At 43.1% G+C, this 6,174-nt stretch overlaps 1 protein-coding gene across 1 annotated transcript in view; it reads right to left on the bottom strand.

The window, feature by feature from the left end:
- The window catches only part of ARID1B (AT rich interactive domain 1B (SWI1-like)), a 407,074-nt gene that overhangs the window by 400,213 nt on the left and 687 nt on the right, over positions 1 to 6,174 (bottom strand). The window lies entirely within an intron of this gene.

Here is a 6,174-nt window from a genome sequence, read left to right as displayed (position 1 = left end):
GGGGGGGAAAAAAGGACACATATGTAATACCCTTTGTAATACTTTTAGCAAAAAAAAAAAATAAATATTAAAAAATAAAATAAAAAAATAAAAAAATCACCACAGCCACCCTGGATAATGTAATAAAGAAGATGACAAGCATTAGCATCGCCCCATGTACCCCTGATGCTTTTACAAAGATTATCCCCCACCCTTTGTAATACTTTTAGCAAAAAAAAAAAATAAATATTAAAAAATAAAATAAAAAAATAAAAATAAAATCACAGCCACCCTGGATAATGTAATAAAGAAGATGACAAGCATTAGCATCGCCCCATGTACCCCTGATGCTTTTACAAAGACAATTATCCCCCATTTGCCAAACTACACTAAACAACAGGTAAGTTGTTTAGTATGAATCTCCCAACTGGAGACTTGTTACAGGTCACTGTCGATGGACTGGGCTGAGCAACCTCACCTGCAGACTCACCCTTTGTCCACCTGCCTCACTGAAGCAGGCTGTGGTTGCTCACTCTAACACATGCATTTACAAACACTGAAATGCATGTAATATCATTATATAGACGAGGCACGCAGCGGCTAACATTAAGGAGCTTGTATTCCCCCGCAGAAACAAAGCTGCCAAAAAACCCCAAAATGGAAACCAGTGTATTAATTTGGCTCATAGCAAATCCTTCTCTATTATTTCTCTTGAAAGCTCAAAAGGAACTTAAACAAACAACTCCAACGTAGCCTGAAGCAGAGAATGACATGTTTAAAGAAATGTGACTTATAAAGTGTCCAATTATGTAATTTGAAAGTGCATGTGGCATATGCACAAATACACTGAAACCCAGTTAAAAATCACAGGACCCTCCCTTATTTTGATAACATATACGAAGACAGGCCAAACTGGCAGGCCTCTGCACCCAGCCCCAGATTGAGTGCTCCGGGCTAACCTCTCCCTGCCTCCTGCTCACAGAGCTAGGTGGGAAAGGAGTTCTCAGAGGTGGACGGAGATCAGACCCTTCTACACCGAGCATCAGCCTTCCCATCTCAGCCTCACAGTCGCCAAGTTGTCTCCAGATATGCTGATGCGACCGCTGCTTTCCAAGGAAGGCATGAAGGCTCTGTGAGCTCAGTGTCCTGTGTCTCCCTGGATGACCTCCGGACACCCTTTTGCAGGGACATGTGTTGCTTCAGGATGCTTCCAAGATTTTTTTTAAAAATATATTTATTGATTTTTTACAGAGAGGAAGGGAGAGGGATAGAGAGTTAGAAACATCGATCAGCTGCATTCCTGCACACTCCCTACTGGGGATATGCCTACAACCAAGGTACATGCCCTTGACCGGAATTGAACCTGGGACCCTTGAGTCCGCAGGCTGACGCTCTATCCACTGAGCCAAACCGGTTAGGGCAGCTTCCAAGATCTTTGATCGAACACAAGCCGTGTGTCTTGACTATGACTGAAAAGTGAACCAGACTGGGTTAGTCTAAATCCGTGGTCGGCAAACTGCGGCCCGCGAGCCACATGCGGCTCTTTGGCCCCTTGAGTGTGGCTCTTCCTAAGCTTTAGGAGTACCCTAATTAAGTTAATAACAATGTACCTACCTATATAGTTTAAGTTTAAAAAATTTGGCTCTCAAAAGAAATTTCAATCGTCGTACTGTTGATATTTGGCTCTGTTGACTAATGAGTTTGCCAACCACTGGTCTAAAGAAACTCAGAAATATTGAACTGATTTCAGTCAATAGTTAATTTTGATACTTGCAAGTTGTAAGAATTTCATGTTAATTTATACGCTGTGATACATAAAGTACTGGAAAAAGCATGGGCCTCAGGGGCATGAGAATTGTGTTCTGGAATGCACCCCTGTAATCTTGGGGAAGTTCCTCAACTTCTAGGACCTGTGTTCTCAACTAAAAAAAAAAAAAAAAAAAATCTGGGTTTTTTTTGGATGAAATATTCTCTAAGGTCCTAATCATAATTTGACAATCATTTAGTGAGGTGTTACTGTTATTCTACAAGATAGAAATATTTATCTGAATAATTCATTGAGGTCACATGTATTTTGACCTAACATGCCCTCTGGCCTTTGCTGAACTGTTAGAATAAAAACAAACAAACAAACAAACAAAAAAAAACAACTTAGAATTTGAAACTCATAGACACAGAATCCATTTGTGCTATCATAAAATGCCACAAAAGTTATAGCTTCAGAATGAGAATGATAAAGATAGGAAGCAGATATTAATTGAATATTTCAGGAACACATATATACATACAGTTGCAAGGAATGTCATCTCAAATAGTGCCTTTTCTTTTCTTTTTGATAAGTCTTCACACTTCCTAAAACCCCAGTGTTCCTCGAAGTTACTTTAGTGGCCCTTGTGAGGATTCAAAGAATGAAATCCATTCCTCCCCTGTCTTCTTAGCACCTTTGCTTTTTACCTATTTATTTGGCTTCTATTTAATATTTTGTTTGGAAAAGGTTCCTTGGATAAATACAGTCTGAAAGGCATTGCACTGAATAATGTAAAAGATTTTGCTTAAATAGAGCACTTTAAAGAAGTATTTTGTTATTATAATACCACTTTGAATATGTCATCTTACAAGTTTTTCCAGCAAAAAACAAAGGTTAGAAAGTAATTTTCCATTTCGTCTTTTCTGAAGCTATAGATGACACACTATATTTAATTTTAGAGTCCCTGTACAAATCAACTACTGTAATCACTGTACAAATATTAATATTTGATTCAAGGGGTCTCCTAAGTTATAGCATAATCAGAACTCTGGATGGATAGGCTGCTCAATAGGAAAATCATGTTTAGACAGTTGTAATGAAACAGGTTTGATAGTCTTATTATCATAAAATTGATTGATATTTGGTGCAATTTAATCTTTGCCAAGAAGATTTTTGAGAAAAGAAACAATCAGTAACTTAGATTAATCCCCCATACTTCCCCTTCAGTCCAATTCATCTATCTCTTACTCGATGAATGGCCCTTTGGTCTGCTGGTTAGAACAAATTCCTTTTTGTTTCATAATGTAAGGAATTAAGAGTTGGTCTTTAATTTTATTTTTTTTAAGGACACACGTCAATGTTGATTTGTAAGGTTGTAAGTAAAAGACTACCCTGCTTTGAATATCATTGACTTTCTAAATTCACTCAGAGAACATAACAAGATAGTAAAAACAATATAATCTTTGGGTCATTTCCCCCAGGACTTTGAATCTATTTACCACCCAGACAGGTTCTATGATACTGAGTGACTTTGTGAAATAAAGGATAGATTATTTCAGCCAAAGGATTTTCTCATTTCTGTTCCCTAAATGTCTGCATTTTCCCCATAATTGTTTTAGATTGCTCCATAAAATGCTTTGGGGACCACTGAGATAAAGTGTTATGAAAATGACCACACTTTGGGAAGAAAGTGTAAAGGGGTCCTTTCCTATGCAGAACACCCACTAGTAAGTCACAGCAGGTGGAGAGGCAGCTGATGTCACCATGAAGATCACTGCAGAATGTCCAGGAGAGTCAAATGGAATGGAGTCATTTCTCAGCTCTTTCCAAACCCCATGGAGCTGACAGCAGGATAGCCTCATCCATTTGGGCTTGTGTATCTCTTGGGCCTGACTTCCAGTAGGTTTAGCTCACCACACAAAGCGGGTGAGAAAGATTCCCTTTATCTTTATAAGTGGTTCACTTTCTCTTTTTTTCTTCCTGCAGGATCCAGCCTCTGTTTTTTTCCCCCCAAGTTCCACTCTAACGAAAAGGCCAGCGTTAATACACTCAACGGGCTCATTCCAGAGGGGGCTGAGCCTGCCACAGTTCTCACTCCCACCCACTGTTGTTGTTGCTCTGGGGAACCTGATTTGAGTGGGCAGATCTTCCAGAACAGGGTTACGGCGTGGTTGGTGGGGCCATCCCAGGGTTTTGAAGCGAAGCCACCGTAAGCTACCTTCCTTCTGTGGCTCTAAGTCCCCTTCCTGTCTCAACATACCTACATGACCCAGGATCTCCGAGTTCTCCCTGGGGAAACAGCACAACCTGGAAAACTACACCAAATGGCATCTTTGCAGCCGATTCAAAAGCCTGGTAGTTGCTACAGCAGCAGAGTTTCAGTAGACAGGCTCAGAGAAAAACCAGGAATTGCTGACCCTCCCTGACACTGAAATTTTAAAGAGTCGTCAAAAGAAACAACTATGTTGTTGGGGAAATGAAAAAAAAAAAAACATTAGAGAGCTGGGACAAAATATGATTCCACGTAAGGATAAGGGAAACAGAGGAGGGGAAAGGATTAATTGCTTTCTTTGGATCAACTTAGATTTGTGCAGAAAGTTAATTTTGACTATATATATCACTTTAATCCTAATGACCCTGTTGAAGTTGGAGGCAGAGCTCTGAAGCCTTGCCTGTCTTTGATTATGAGCTAGCTGGGCTTCTAAAGGTGATGGGGTGGAGCGAAGGGGGTGGAGAGAGTGAAGAGGTATCCTAAGCCCAGAATTCCTATTGACCCCTCTCCTCCTTCTTGTGCTGGTGACGAACAGGAGGCTGGGACGCTGTGTGCTCTGCGACTTGCATAACAAAGGCAGGTTCTCGCCGGGAGCTCTAGCAGCAGCAACCTGGCGGGATTGCCCCAGAGACACTGGCACAGAGCTGGAGAAAGTGCCACAAACAACCCCGGAAGCCCTCCGCCCAGGTCTGGTTACACCTGGTTTCTCCAGAGCAGATTGCTCAGCCAACCTTCATAATCCCAGAGGAAGGCCGGGCAGGAGGCTGGATTCCAAGCTACCTTGGCCATAATATATGGAGGGCTTTAAAAGCAGAAAACAAAACTTTGAACTCAACGCATCTGCAGCTTTATGACTCAGGTGTGTTATTTACCTTCAGGGGCACCAAAGATCACTGAAGTTAAAGTGACAAAAAAAAAAAAAAGTCTGTGAGCTGCCGAACAGAAAAGCGTGCCCAGACCCGACCTAGCTGGTTCTCCTACCATGTTCACTTGGCGGGAGGAGCAGGAGCCGGGCCTTGCCCTCCTCCTCCTCTTCTCATGGGTAGGACTGCCCCTACTCACAGCGCTGGCATCCTCTCCTCTTCAGCTTCCCAGAGTCTAGAACAGTGGTTCTCAACCTTCCTAATGCCGCGACCCTTTAATACAGTTCCTCATGTGGTGACCCCCAACCATAAAATTATTTTCGTTGCTTCTTCCTAACTGTAATTTTGCTACTGTTATGAATCGTCATGTAAATATCTGATATGCAGGATGTATTTTCATTGTTACAAATGGAACATAATTAAAGCATAGTGATTCATCACAAAAACAATATGTCATTATATATGTGTTTTCCGATGGTCTTAGGCGACCCCTGTGAAAGGGTCGTTCGACCCCCAAAGGGGTCTCGACCCACAGGCTGAGAACCGCTGGTCTAAAATAAAGTAATTTAGTGGAGACGGGGGTAGAGAGAAGACGGAGGAGGATGGGAGGAGGAAATGCAAATGGCTTGTGAGGAAACATGCAGTGGACCCTCGGTGTCCTCGGTGTCCTCGGGGATTGGCCGCAGGCCCCTCCGATGGCGAAATCTGAGAATGCTCAAGTCCCTTACATACAGAAAGCGTAGCAGTTGCACGTAACCTGGACTCTAAGTGATGCCTAAACGGCCCCTAAGAACACGGCACACCATGTGAACACTGAGGACCAGCTGGTCTGCTGTGCTGTTTGGGGAATAATGACGATGAGTAAAAAGCCCCAGCACGTTCAGCACAGACGCGGCCTAACTTCATGTCAGCAACAACATCACGTGCCTTTCGCCCAGCAGCAGTTCTCAGGTTCTCAACCTGTGGGTCGCGACCCCTTTGGCGGTGGAACGACCCTTTCACAGGGGTCGCCTAAGATCATCCTGCATATCAGATATTTACATTACGATTCATAACAGTAGCAACATTACAGTTATGAAGTAGCAACGATAATTTTATGGTTGGGTCACAACATGAGGAACTGTATTTAAAGGGCCAGAAGGTTGAGAACCACTGCCCCAAAGCGTTTTCAACCCGAGGGGGGCTGAATCCTCGGGTGCGGCGCCCCCGGATGCGGAGGGAGGGGGCCGGCCGTCTTAGGTCCGGGGGTGAAGCCACTGCCAATGCTCAGAGCAGAGCTCGGGGTGGACATGGCCGCGCAGCCGCTGGTCTGC

Source organism: Myotis brandtii, unplaced genomic scaffold, assembly GCF_000412655.1.
Source record: "Myotis brandtii unplaced genomic scaffold, ASM41265v1 scaffold395, whole genome shotgun sequence".
Classification (NCBI taxonomy): domain Eukaryota; kingdom Metazoa; phylum Chordata; class Mammalia; order Chiroptera; family Vespertilionidae; genus Myotis; species Myotis brandtii.
This window is presented reverse-complemented; position numbering and strand designations above follow the sequence as displayed.